The following is a 14,679-nucleotide window of genomic DNA, read 5'->3' on the forward strand; positions in this document are numbered from 1 at the left end:
TCTTGTCATTTAAATTTTATATATGAAGCACCTGAAACAAACTACTTTCTGCAGTTTTGTTGTTGTTGTTGTTGTTGTTGTTGTTTTGACCAAACATTGCCAGTGTTCTTGACAGGTAGTATTACCTGTCTGAGGATTGTAAAACCAATTTCTCCCACATCACTACCATACTATGAAACAGAGAGACCTGGACAATGTCTTAATGGAGTCACTCCTATTGATTCAAACATGACCCTCTTGGCAACTGAATCTCATAATTCTCATTATATTAGTAATACTAGTTAGCCTACATATCCTCTTGGCGGACAGAAGTGGTTTCTGTGAAAATATGGCCTTACTCGTCATCACGATGTTCATATGTTTTTAAATTTACACCAATCTTCCTCTCTACTCACCATAAGGAGGTTGCTTTCTCCACCTTCTTTTCCCTGCCCAGGATTTGAAACCACAGTGTGCCACATTGTTCTCTGTAGTAATTCTAGCTTGCAATTATGACGCAAAATGATTTTGTTTTGTTCCTTGATATCTTGAGGCTTATATAAAATTAATTTTTTCACTCCAACTATATGACTGCATTGGGATAGAGTTAAACTGAGTAAGGCAGAGAGGGTCTGGGACCTACTGAGCCTTCTGTCCTACTCAGTTACCCCATGCTTGGTAGACACCCCTTTATAAGAGAACCTCCATTCTTCAGCTTACACTTTCTTTTCTTTTGAAATTCAATGTCTGCACTTTCAGTATTAGTGATTTTTATCTCAGTCTGAATTAATCAAAAGCAAGTGTTGATATAGAGGAGAAAAAGGGAATTGCGTACCAGGTATGTCCATTGGGAATAGGTAACAGAGAAACTATTCATTGAAAAATTCAGAGACAGAATGAAGTGATGATGTGTGCTTATTTATTTATTTATACTCCAGATTTTATCCCCACCCCCACCCCTGTCCACCCTCCGACCGGACTTTTCCACATCCCATACCTCTCAGACAGAGAGAGAGAGAGAGAAAGAGAGAGAGAGAGAGAGAGAGAGAGAGAGAGAGAGAGAGAGACAGAGACAGAGACAGAGACAGAGAGACAGAGACAGAGACAGAGAGACAGAGAAAGACCAAGTGGGGAATAGGATTGAATGAGCACTGGGGTCAAGGACCACAGTCAAGAGCATGCGGGGGCTGGACTCTACTACAGATTTGAAGCAGATGTGCAGCTTGGTCTTCATGTGGGTCCCCTAACAATTGGAGCAGGGGCTGTCTATGACTGTGTTGCCTGCCATTGAGAGAAAATTTCAATCCATATTATTTTAAAATAAGTTCACAGAAATCATAAATTGGTGTGGCAATTATGAGCTTTCAGATGACAAAACTAAAATGCAGAATGTAAATGTCTGCTCGCCCATTTCCTACTTGTCCCTCCTCAATGTCTAACTGAGTGGGACCACTATCTGCAGCCTTTCTATTCCCTGACCTGATATACACAGATCATCTCCATCAGCACAAGAACAAACAGACTTCTCAATATATATCTGAAAAAAAATAATCCTCACCACTGGTAACAAATTGAAATATTCAGATATATTTTTGGTGCAGAGCTCATTCACTTTCTCAATGTCCTTTCAACCAGATTCATGCTGATATTGATTAGGCAAGAGACGGAGTCTCACCTTGGCCTCACGTCCAAAACTTTGGAACAACGTTTTATTCCCATCCTTTAAATTTATGTGTAATAACATCCTGATTCTGCTTATATTTTGAGGATGGTCATTTCTTTAGGGCATTACTTAGAATTTAACGTTAAAAGTTGTCTCCAAGGAATCCAGGTACATACTAACAGAAGATAAAAGTTATGATTGATTTTTTTCCCTATCTTCTACAAATTTAATTGCACTTTAGGTTTAAGATAGCCATATCAAGTAGCTATATTCATTGATCTCATAAAGGTGACAGTGTTTTTTCCTGATATAAGGAAACTCCAAATATAAGTTTTCTCACTTAAGAAAGACATTTCATTATTTTCCTCACCAGTGAAGGATTAACTTCTACATTCTAAGATGAGTTTGTTCAAACAGCATAATTTAAAAATGAACCTTTTATTTCTGAGTTTGATCTACCTTTATATTTCTAGGATTTTCTGGGAAAATTCTTCTTCCAATAAAATACAGCCTTTGATCATATGGCTTAAACTAACAGTTTTAAGGTATCTTCTAGATTCCATATTGCTATTCCTATACTGATGTTCTCTGTCTTTCTAAAGTTCTGTTTATTTCAGCGCTGGTTGACTTGGCTAAAGGTCATTACTATCAATTCTGAGGTTCCAAATTTGAACTGGATCATTACTCTAATGAAGTCTGTGGTTCAAGGCCAAGAATCAGGAATCATCCGGGTGTGGCTGGCTCACATCAGTTATGCTGGCAGTAGGCAGGCTGAGACACATGGAGCTGGTTTCCAGGAAAGCTTGAAGTTTATAGTAAGGCTTAGCTTGATAAGCAAATATTTAAAAATATGTGTTTCAACATGGTAAAAGAACCTGGTTCTCTTAGTTAGAATTTCTACTGCTGTGATAAAATGCCATGAACAACAATCAAGTTGGAGAGGAAAAGATTTACTTGGCTTACACTTCCACATTGCAGTCCATCACTGAAGGAAGTCAGTATGAAGAAGAAACCTGGAGGCCGGAGCTGAGGCTTGGAGAAGCGCTGCTTACTGGCATGATCCCCATAGCTTACCCACTGCTCCCTTATAGAACCTGAGTCCACCAGACCAGGGATGGCACCATGCAAGATGAGCTGGGCCCCTCCACTTTCAATCTCTAATTAATAAAATGTACGACACATTTTCTTACAGCTCAGTCTTACAGAGGCATTTGAACTGGTGTCAAGTTGACTTAAACTATCCAGCACAGCAGTCTCATCCTGTGCACCACAGTAAGCGATGATTGAAATATCTAAATCAAAATAAGAAGCATATGGTTCTGGGGTGGATGGCTGAAGGACATTTGCCCTGCTCTAGCTTCTCTGGAAAGTTAATAATCAGGCGTGTATTTGCAGTCCAGATTTGATTGACAAAAAGAGACTTGAAGTTTCTTTCTCATTCATATTAATTAGTCAAATGTCTCCCCCGACCCCCCACTCCAGCTCCAGAATGCAGGCCCTAATTTCCAACCTTCTGTAGCACTTACACTGGAAAACCTTTGAATTGTGATTTCTTTTGCTGGCCCTAAGTATCTTTTAAATGAGTTGATTACAAGTACTTTACAGATACCAGCCAGAAGCACCCATATTAAAGAACTTACAAAATACTGACTAGGTGCCAAATTTTCCAATCTCTATGGGACAGAAGAGCCCAATTTGGATTAAGTAAATTAAGAAAGATGAGCTGATTACATAACAGAGCTTCTCTCTGCCTCACTGGTGTCTTCCACCATGCCTCTACCAGGTCACCTGACAAAATTTTTTCACTTAGCAGTGTGGTTGAGTCCAACAAATCTCCCCTATGGAAATGGTGTCCATTAAATCACCTGCTTTTAAATTTTGCCGTTAAATAGAGTACTGTCAGGTTTACTCAAGAAAAAGAAAACAAAAACAAACACAAAACTGGTTTTTGCCTAATAATCCACTCTCATGGTAGATCATAAAATGATAGATATTAGTAAGTCAGTTTCTAAAATTAAGCCAATGCTAAGAAAGACTGCCTAGTGAAAATGTCCTCTGAAGCCAAGCTAAAGAATAAACCTGAATCTTTAATAAAAAATGTTCCTCCATTTTTATTGATTATAAAGTTATGGCCAGATGTTTTACTTTTATTGTGCACAGGTGCTACTAACTATTTTTTGTCATGAAAATGGTTTGCAATTCATGTCAAATGTGTCATGTCACAAAACAAAAAACCACATAACTCTTTAGAGTTAAGGAAATATAAGAGAACAGGCAACTCTACATGCCAAATGAAAACTATTGCTTCAAAATTCTCTGGAAGGAACCATAAGTATTCAACATTCTTAGGGATTTAGCAAATCAACCCAAAATTTTGAATTTATTTCACTCCAGTTAAAATAACTGTCATCCAGAAAATAACAACAACTGCCAGGGAGGATTTGAGGAAAGAAGAACAGGTGAAAATGTTTGGTGCATGGTCAAGGATGCAGCTCAGTATTTAAGATGCTGGCGACTCAAGCATCATGAGGAGTTAGGATCTCCGGAAGCCACATAAATTTTATCAATATTTTCACATTTCTGGCAGTACATTATTATCTTTACACAGAGTATATTACATATTTTGCTCCTGGAGTTTAATCCCTCTCACTTAATACAGATTTTTAGAAATAATACCAGGTACTATAGTATTTTTTAAAATGTCATTTATTTCATAATAATGTCTTGTAATATAATTCCAAAGACACTTATGAATTTACTTTCATTCTTAAAATAATTTTACGAAATAAAAGGACTTAAAATGTACTTCTGATTTAAATGTTGTTCAAGAACATTCTGAGCATAAATATGGAGGGAATATAGATAGTATGCAAGTAAAAGATATAAGCCTAAGCTCAATTCTTCACATTCTAATTGCCATCACTCATGTTAACAAGGAAATCAGCCAGCAAGGGAACTCCTATTATTTGGGGTTGGAGGATTTGCACTGACTGGAGGATTTTTCAAGAATGACCAAACAAAGGTATGTGAAGCAAATTAGAATAAACATCATCCTAAGGAAAGCCCATCAGTCACTTTCCTAATTAAATTTCAAGTTTATTAATTACTTAAATTATGACTTTAAATTTAGAAAGCCTTAAATTAGCAATAAGCTTCCACAGGGCTTTTACAGAGATTTTGGTACATTAACATTTTTCTCAGTTGTACCATATTTAGATACAATGAATATTATAGGGAAATCACACATTTTTCAATGGACAAAACCTTCTCATATTTTAGGAGGTTTTTTTTTTTGTTGTTGCCAAATCTTAACATTTCCTATTGGCCAGCTTTTACTTTCTTCTCTGAATCAAAGCTTAACTGTGAGTGATAACTAGTTTTTTGGTCGAACTAGACAGTTTCTCAAGTCTAACTTAAAAAAAATTGATTAGAACTGTGCCCTCCCCCAGCCTTTTTGAGCGGAAGTTTCAGAACTCTGCAAGCCACTGCTCCCCACCTAGGGTGAAGCGCTCAGACCAAGGTGAAGCCTATTGTTCTCCAAGGACACCTGATGCCAGCCTCCCGCAGAGTAAGCAGAACCAGTTCTGCAGACCTGTTTCCAGCTTTGGGGGGAAGGGTCTTGCCCCGCCTATATATATTTGGAGACCTCCATTAAACTTTGAGTCTCGAGCAGGAAATCTTGTCTTGACTCCATGTTTTTCCCATCACCCCCTTCCTATCCCTAGCTTTCCTTCCAGGGAACCCCGTAACCAGTTCGAATGTAGCCTTGAGTGGCTAGAGAGAACTGTCCTATTAAATCATAAATCAGTATTGAAGTGTATATTTTGAATAGACGAACACATTCTATTTAGATTATCATATTCCCCGAATTTTCCCTTTAAATACTGAACTCATTAGCACAGAAAGAACATTCTGAACAAGACACTGCTAGCAGAGTCCTTACGACTAACACATAGGAATTGGAACATCGTGAAGCTGCAAAGATTCCACACAGCAAAGGACACCAACATTTGTAGAAAGCAACAGCTTTAATAATGAGAAAAATCTCTTTACCAACTCTAGATACAACAGAAATAGGAATAGCACCTACATTATATAAAGAGATAAAGTAAACATTCAGAAATTAATAATCCAATTAAAAATGAGATACATAACTAAGCAGACTATTCTCAAAAGATACAGCACCGATGGCTGAGAGACATTCTGAGTGAGGTGAACCACAACCCCAGAAGACAAAGGAAAAAATTGTATGTTTCTGTATATGTGGATGCTAGCTGTTAGGCTTTCTATATGTGACCATAACTACAAAAACTACATAACTACTTTAAAAACTACAGAGGTTATGTATATAATAAGGAATCTGGAAATGGGATGGATTTTCCCAAGTAGGGGAGTAGTAATAGAATGTAGTGCTGTGGAATGATACTCAGGAAACTAGAAAAGGGGGATTAAGTGGAGAAGGAGATAGGAGAGCAGGGTAAAAGAGGAACAGGAAACACTAAAGGTCTTTTGCACAAATATATGTAAGCCTATTATTGTAAATGCTTCCTAAAATATGAGAGAAATTTAAATAGAGTCACCCTCTAATGGAGGAGGCAACGCCCCACCTAGACATAATATGCCACCAAGTAAAACCTCTAGTGCTAAGAAAGGGTTATTGGCCAAAGGGGTCCGATTGACCCCTCAATCACTGCACGCTATTTCCAAGGTTACTGACTCCCTTCCACATCTAATGGTAAAACCTGATTGCTAAAGACAACACTTACCTATGTCCTTCACAGGAGAGGTCAAGCAGGTCTCAGGTAGAAGCTTCACCCCTACTGACTAATTTTAATCTGTGGGAGGATATTTTGCACACTACTGGAGGATAAAGGCAATGATCAGTATCACCCAGCTACAAAACCTGAAATACAAGAGTGACAGGCCTGCATGATACACCCATACAATAGTGGCACAAATGTTATGAGAGCCACCAACCACTTTCTGATTGGATTTAAGGCTCACTCCATTAAGCAAAATCCATATCTGACATTAATACAGTGGTGAAGAACTTGAGACAGAGAGGTTACAGTCCTGGAGAAAACCTACTATTATTATTCTGCTAAAGGGACATAGCAAAACCAAACCAAACCAAACCAAAAACAAAAATGAAAAACACTCCTAATGACATATTGCTCTATCAACCCTCATCCAAGAAATGTCCTCTTTCAGTGGATGGAGACTAACATAGCCACCCATAACTGGATAATCTGTGGACAGACAAGCCCACAAATATCACAAAGTCTTCCAGATACAAGGGGATACAGGAACTCACAGAGACTATGGTGGGATGTGCAAGAACCAGGAGGGGTCAAGTCAGATCACATCCCAGCAATGAGAAGGGGAAAGGGACACAGGGTTCCCCCAGTAATGAAGCTATTTGCAATTGTTATCTTCCAGTAAAGGAAAAATCAGTTTTTTCCAAAGAATAGCATTGGACATATCAAACATACTCCAGCTAGGGCAGATCCAGCAATTGGCAATCAAATAAAATAAATGTGAACTTTGTGATATTTGTGGGCTTTTCTGTTTTGTTTTATTTTGCCTTTTTTTTTGATCTTATTGGGTTTGTTGTGCAATTGTTTTGATTTTTCGTCTGTATTTTGTTTTGGGGGTTTGAGAGACAGATATGAAGAGACTGAGATACAGAGATGTGTTTCAGGAAATGTTAAATGAGTGGCGCCGTCCTGCGCTGAGGCTAGCTACTCTTCGCTCAGGCAGGCTCGCCGGCTGCCTCTAGGCTAGCCCCACACAGGGAATGATCGCAGTTCTCTTGCTGCTAATTCTGTTCACACCCCCAGCCATCTACCCCCTGTGCCAGCGGTCCCAAATCCCAGTAACCCAGGAAAATCAAAACTCTAGAAGCTTATAATTAGTCAGATTTATATATCAATAAATTCTCAATTCACAAGATGTTCACATAATTTACTCAGAGGCAAATGATATAGATAAAAATTGCCCACCTAGATAAGACAAATTGTCCTGTAATTATCCATCCCTTCTGAGATAGTCATAGCTACCTGTGGCTATTTAAAGCTATGCGTCTTCTTCCTCTCCATCTTCCTTCCTTTTCTCTCAGTCTCCTCTTTCTCCCCAACCCTTTCAGCTTCACCTTCCCTTCCACTGTCCAATCTCTGACTCTAGCCTTTATTTTATTTATTTATTTATTTATTTATTTATTTATTTATTTATTTATTTATTTATTTATTTTCCGGGAGACAGGGTTTCTCTCTTTAGTTCCAGGCTGTCCTGGAACTCACTTTGTAGACCAGCCTGGCCTCGAACTCAGAAATCCGCCTGCCTCTGCCTCCCAAGTGCTGGGATTAAAGGCGGGCACTGGGCCGCTCTAGCCTTTATTTTACAAGTTAAGGTGGGGAGAAGGTTCACAGCCCTCCAGGAATTAGCACTGAAACACTAGCAGTACCAGGACTCTCCACAACAGAGTGCATAGAGCTAAGCGGGCAGGCAGGAGAGGAGGATGTGGGAGAGGAGTTGAGGGAGGCAGAAACATGATAAAAATATTCGCAGATCTTTTAAATTAAGGATCTGAGATTACCTTTGTTGCCACCTGTTTCAAAGAGAAATTTGAAAGTGAAAATTCTGTTTGACTAATAACATGAGCATCTGTGTTCATTGCGGCTAGTTACAGCAAGCAAACAAAACAAAAGGAGTAAAAGACCCATAAGATACATGAACGGGCGACTTTATTTGGCTTGGAAGACAGGTGACGGGAATTACTTGTAGCAACAAGCAGGTGCCGGCCTCCGTGGTGAGCTCTATCCTGCATTGTTCATATTTGGGCTCCTTCCCTTTTTAATTCCAGTGAACTCCTTAAAACATCCTGATAATGGTAGCAGCTTTCCATGTCAAGGTCCCATGACTGCTGCTTCACTGTTTTGCTGCCCTGGCTGGGCTGAAGGTTTGAACGTAACACAAGGAAACCCACTATTTTAGATATATTGCTATTCGTGAAAATCTCACATCTATAACTGTTGATCCCAAGCTAAAAACAATTCTAGGTAGAATTTTCCCCTTAAATGTAATTAGTGACATTCCCTTCCTCTTTCACTATAGGACCTGGTGTCTAGGATGCTAATTTATACATGATGACAAAGTGTCACCCTTTGAAGGTATTGGCAAAGGAGCACATTTTCTAAGACAATGCGGCTCTGGCAAGTGGTTTCCAAGGAAACCAATTGCAGCTTTAGCATAATCATAAAATTAGTAGTTTTAGTTTATTGGTTCCTATAGCAGACAAAGACATAGATTTTCACTATTGAAGAAACTCTCATTATATCAGAAGAAGCATCCTGGGGCTGGTTACTAGAACTGATTTTATAAACCATAGCAAATGTAGACTCCTGAAATAATCTATATTCTTGAACTTAGTGCTAACAGAGTGGGACTGAACTCAGGAGTCCCTGTGGGGAGTTTGGACATGAAACCAATTGTCATATAAGATGGCGATTCAGTCTAACAAACAAAAATAATGTAGCTGAATCAATAGAAAGGTTTATAATTGTGAGTTAAACTTTATTAAACTTTGTGTATCATTTTACACTGTGCCAGAACTATTTCAAAAGGAATCTTTTTAGTCATCTCCTTTAAAAAAGAAATAAATAAATAAAAGGAAAAGAAAACCAAGTCTTCCCTTTTCTATAAAATCTTTGGTGGTTGCTATGACAATGATATTTCTACCACAGGCCACAATTAATATTCTACTGCAATTACCCAAGGTAACCTGGTTTTGCTTGTTAGGTGTCATCTTCTAAGGCCCTCAAAGATTCTTCCAAAATTTTCTCCAGAGATGGGGAAAACCTAGGATTTCTCAGTGCTGAACTAGAGAAGACTAACATTAGAGTAACACTTTAATATGACTGCTACAGTTTTATAGATGCCTGAAGGTATTTCTTCCTCCCCTCCCTCTCCCTCCCTCTCCTTTCCTTCTCTCTCCCAGTGGTGCATGCTTCTACACAATGGCAGTGGGGGATACCATTGTACTACTGTTTCTTTACTGCACCTAACTGGGAAACAATTTTCCATACAGTACAGTTTTAGAGATTAAAATTAAAGAATACGTGATGTGCAGTGGATACAATTTAACTTAATCTGGCCCCTATTACTAACTACTTAAATTTATATTTTGATTGTAAGTAAATCTACAAGTTAGGTTTTTATGAAAATCTTTTTTCTTATTCTTCTTTAGAGTTTTGCCACAAGGTTTAATATGAGCAATTAATAGCTGCTTGGCTTAGATAGCATTCATGAGAAGACATTAGAATGTGTGTAAGTTAAGGTTTGTATCAGCTGATATCTTCACATAGAACCACAATACATGCTTACTTTACTGCCCAACCACTAAGTGTAATGGAAGGTTTGATTTCTGCATTAGTGTGTTTAAAAAGTAAATATCCCAGGATATTTTCAATACTTATTCCCATGTAATTCTTCAATGTCAATTTGCTTTATGAATTTCAAAAAACATTCATCCATTGGTAACTTTTACATGTTGTATGTTAGACAATGACCATGGAATTAAGAGCTCAGTGTACTGTTGCATTATATTACTGTAAAATCATGTAAAGCATAAAATATTGACTTCTCCAATGTAAGGCTTTGTCTGTGTGTGTGTGTGAGGAGTAGAAGAAGATAATTCCTTAGGGAGGGATCACTTGCATGCAATGACCTTGAAAGTTCAAAGCTAAGTTCATTCAAGAAATCTTAACTGTCCTGAAGACACTTAATCGACTCTAGGAGACTGCAGCATCTGTATCCCTTCTTTTTAATATCACAGGAATGATTAGCATAATTTAGTAATGTCTAACTTATCTATTAGCTGTTAAAGCATAATATGGTAAAGTGGGTTTGTTGTGCCTCCTACTTGGCAGAGTTCATGGCCTGAAAATCCTAACAGAGATCAGAACCCCTAGCAGCTCTTGAGGAGGCTTGTGCCTTCATTATCACAGGACAATTAAAAGAGAGAAAGCTTTCGGAGGAACCGCCAGACTGCTTTCCAGAGTGGTTGTACCAATTTGCAGCCCCACCAGCAGTGGAGGAGTGTTCCTCTTTCTCCACACCCTCTCCAACACCTGCTGTCTCCTGAATTTTTAATCTTAGCCATTCTGACTGGTGTAAGAAGAAATCTTAGGGTTGTTTTGATTTGCATTTCCCTAATAACTAATGAAGTTGAGCATTTTTTAAGATGCTTCTCCGCCATCCGAAGTTCTTCAGGTGAGAATTCTTTGTTTAACTCTGTACCCCATTTTTAATAGGGTTGTTCGGTTTTCTGGCACCTCACTTCCAGAAGATCCTGCTATACCACTCCTGGGCATATACCCAGAAGACTCCCCACCATGTAATAAGGATACATGTTCTACTATGTTCATAGCAGCCCTATTTATAATTGCCAGATGCTGGAAAGAACCCAGGTATCCCTCAACAGAAGAGTGGATGCAAAAAATGTGGTATATATACACAATGGAGTACTATTCAGCCATTAGAAACAATGAATTCATGAAATTCTTAGGCAAATGGATGGAGCTAGAGAACATCATACTAAGTGAGGTAACCCAGACTCAAAAGGTGACTCATGGTATGCACTCACTAATAAGTGGATATTAACCTAGAAAACTGGAATACCCAAAACATAATCCACACATCAAATGAGGTACAAGAAGAAAGGAGGAGTGGCCCCTGGTTCTGGAAAGACTCAGTGAAACAGTATTCGGCAAAACCAGAACGGGGAAGTGGGAAGGGGTGGGTGGGAGGACAGGGGAAGAGAAGGGGGCTTACGGGACTTTCGGGGAGTGGGGGGGCTAGAAAAGGGAAATCATTTGAAATGTAAATAAATTATATCGAATAAAAAAAAACAAAAAAACAAAAACAAAAAAAAAACAAAAAACAAAAAAAAAAAAAAGAGAGAAAGCTGACATAGATGTGGCAAGTTCAGAATAGTAAAAATGCCTGAAAAGCTTGTTTATTAACAGACAACAAAATAACAGTGATTTTAGTAGAAACAAAGACATAATGAAACAAAGCAGCAATTCTCCTGGGCAACAGTGTCAACAGGCCAGAACCCCCAGGGAGCTCCCGGGGACTGGACCACCAACCACAGAAAACACACTGAGCGACCCATGGTGCTGGCCACATATGTGGCAGAGGATGGCCTTGTTGGTCTTCAGTGGGAGGAGAGGCCCTTGGGCCCAAGGGTGTTCGATGCCCCAGTGTAGGGGAATACCAGGGCAGGAGGAGAGGAGTGGGTGGGTGGGTGGGGAAGCACCCTCATAGAGGCAGGGGGAGGGAGGATCAGATAGGGGGTTTCCAAAGGGGAGACCTGGAAAGGGGAAAATATTTGAAATGTAAATAAATAAAATATCCAATCCAAAAAAGAAAAAAAAAGACACAATTCATGTCTATTTTAACAGTGAAAAATATTTCCCAGGTTGATGGTAGAGAAATGTCATAGTTTTGACTTTTGCTAGCATGTCATGCCAACTTCTGAACATCCAGAAGAGGTGGAAAGCCTGTAAAAGCCAGATAATCAGAGCCTTGGCTCTCAAATCCTAACTTCTGTATTGACCAGGAAAGCTGAACCTTCAAAATCTCAACAGTAGCCAAATGCTAACAACACCAATTGACATGACAACTGGATGGGAAATCTCCTAGGACTTCAACCCTCAGTGAAAAGCTACAGGCAATTAGTAGCTACCAAGAGATAGAATCAGTCTTCCCCCAGAGACTACTTCTCCTACATGGTTGGCTCTAAAACATAAGCATGAGCTGAGCATCATTAAAAGGAATCTGCAGGTTGTATTTGTGTGTGTGTGTGTGTGTGTGTGTGTATTTATACATGTATCATTGTCAACTATGGAAAAAGAGATGGCAGAATGGCAGGTTGTTGGAATTGTTCAGTTAGGAAAGGGAGACATAGCACAGAGGGTGGATATGATCAAAATACAATGAATGAAAGTCTCAAAAGAATTAATAAGCATCTTTTAAACCAAGGCGAAGTTCTCAATTTAACTTAGATTTTAGCACTGAATAAAGGAATTATTATAGTTAAAGTGTTGTCTTTTGCTGCTATTTTTGATATAGTGCAGATAGTACTGTTTATAAGAATTGTTTCTGTTGCCTATTAAAATAGATCTCATTAACTTTTCTTTCACATGTTGTATACTACATTTAATTAATTTATTTACAGTTGATTTCTTGGCTTAATATTTGTTTCTTTATACTAGTGTTGGTTCTTCAGTGTTTAAAAGTAATTGTGGCCACTTATTTTTATTTTGCATACCTTATATAATGAAACACTCAATTCATTCATAGTTTGGCAGCAACAAGCACACTACTTGTCTGCCCCAGCAACCTCTGTCGTTCATAAGACACCACTGGTTTTCTCAGTTCTGAGTTAGATCTTCCTGCTAGGATAGGTCAGTATCAATCTAACTCACACACAGCTGAGCCATTCATTCTAGAGTAATGTCTCCAGATTTTGCCTGTCTCCTATGCTACAAGCTTTCAAGCAAGCTTTGATTCAATTGTCTTTGTCACATGCAAAGGAAGATTAAGATCATACCCTAGACTACACCACAGGAAGTAAACTTCAGAAAAAAAACTATGTAAAGATTTTATCATGATATCCTACCAAATGGCCCACAGATTCTTGACTTCATTAACATGATACATTTAATGATTTTTTTCACAGCAGTATGAAATCCAGAATCACCGTAAGACCCCATAGTGAGCTTGAAAGCCTCTTTCCTTCCTTGAGAATTATTCTAGTTTGCTATGACTTCGTTGATTACTTTAGTTCTTTCAGTTGAATATGATGTTTTGATTATATTCATTCTCCTTCCCAAACTCCTACCAGATCTATTCTCCCTTCCCCATCCACCTAAGTTTACAAAAAAGCCACCAAGAATAATTTGTGCTAATCTTTGTCAATATATGGTTTTCAACTGGAGTGTGGTTGATTACCAAGAGTTTCCATATCCTTAGAGAAAACTGTCCCCTTTGGCAGCTAAAAATTACTAATGGCTTTATCACTAGCTGTGAGATTTTGTGTCCAACTTCCATCTGTTGGCTGGGATTTGGTCTAGCCTGGGCTTTTACATATTTTGTACTCCTTTCTTTCCAGTGCTTGACGACAAAACCATATTGCTGAAAATGCCACATGCATGAATCAGAGAACATAAAGACATCAATCTGGGATTGGCCTGGAAGCCTCATTCCTACTGGCTGCCTTTCAGAGTGCTGAAAAGTACTATTCATGCTATTCAGGAGAAAGTAATCATCAGCAGTACCTTGTAGAACCTGCAAGCTACAGTGATGAATAATGGCAAGACATGCCCACTGGTGCAATAGTGGCACAAACGTCATGGGAACAACCAAATCCTCTCCAAATGGGTTTACATCCTGCTCCACAGAAAGAAACCCACATTTGGCACCATTGTCAGGGCATAAACCCGTGGCTAGAAAAGCCAGATGGCCTTGGAAAGAACCTACTGCCATTATTCTGCTAAACACAGTTCTAAACCGAATCCCAGTGATTTTTCCTTATACCTGTAGATCTATGCATCTCTCAGAAGCTGTTACCTGTAGAAGATGCGATTAAACACAGACGCACTGTTGGTTAAGGTGCAGAGAATCAGAAGAGACTGTAGCATTATCATATCTAAATGAGATATCTATCTCACACTCTTGCTCCTAAGAGCTAAGAGCACTAAGGCTCAGGGAGCACTTAGGAAGGGAGAGAAGAAACAGTGTAAGAGCCAAAGGCAGTGGCTGACTCCAAGGGCACATTGCATTCTGGACACAGCAAGGAGGTTGAGAAACAGTTGTAAGAGCATTCAGTGGCAAAGCCACTGATATTTATGCTGGCTAAGCACCCTTACTTTTGACCTTTATTTTTTTATTATTGCATATTCCTTAGTTTTGCAGATTGTTAAAGAAATTCAGAATACCTTGTCTTGAGGGGAAGAATGGATGGTTGTTCACTG

At 38.8% G+C, this 14,679-nt stretch overlaps 1 protein-coding gene across 3 annotated transcripts in view; it reads right to left on the reverse strand.

The window, feature by feature from the left end:
• Positions 1-14,679, reverse strand: part of Pkia (cAMP-dependent protein kinase inhibitor alpha) — an 81,420-nt gene that overhangs the window by 50,413 nt on the left and 16,328 nt on the right. Inside the window, exon 1 of one of the 3 annotated variants that reach the window (XM_052180896.1) lies at positions 6,409-6,428. The exons of the other annotated variants lie outside the window; for them this stretch is intronic. The gene's annotated coding sequence lies outside the window, so the exon portion shown is untranslated. Of the gene's footprint in view, positions 1-6,408; positions 6,429-14,679 lie in introns of those variants that run through there. 3 annotated transcript variants of the gene reach the window in all.

This window comes from Apodemus sylvaticus, chromosome 4 (genome assembly GCF_947179515.1).
Source record: "Apodemus sylvaticus chromosome 4, mApoSyl1.1, whole genome shotgun sequence".
Lineage (NCBI taxonomy): Eukaryota > Metazoa > Chordata > Mammalia > Rodentia > Muridae > Apodemus > Apodemus sylvaticus.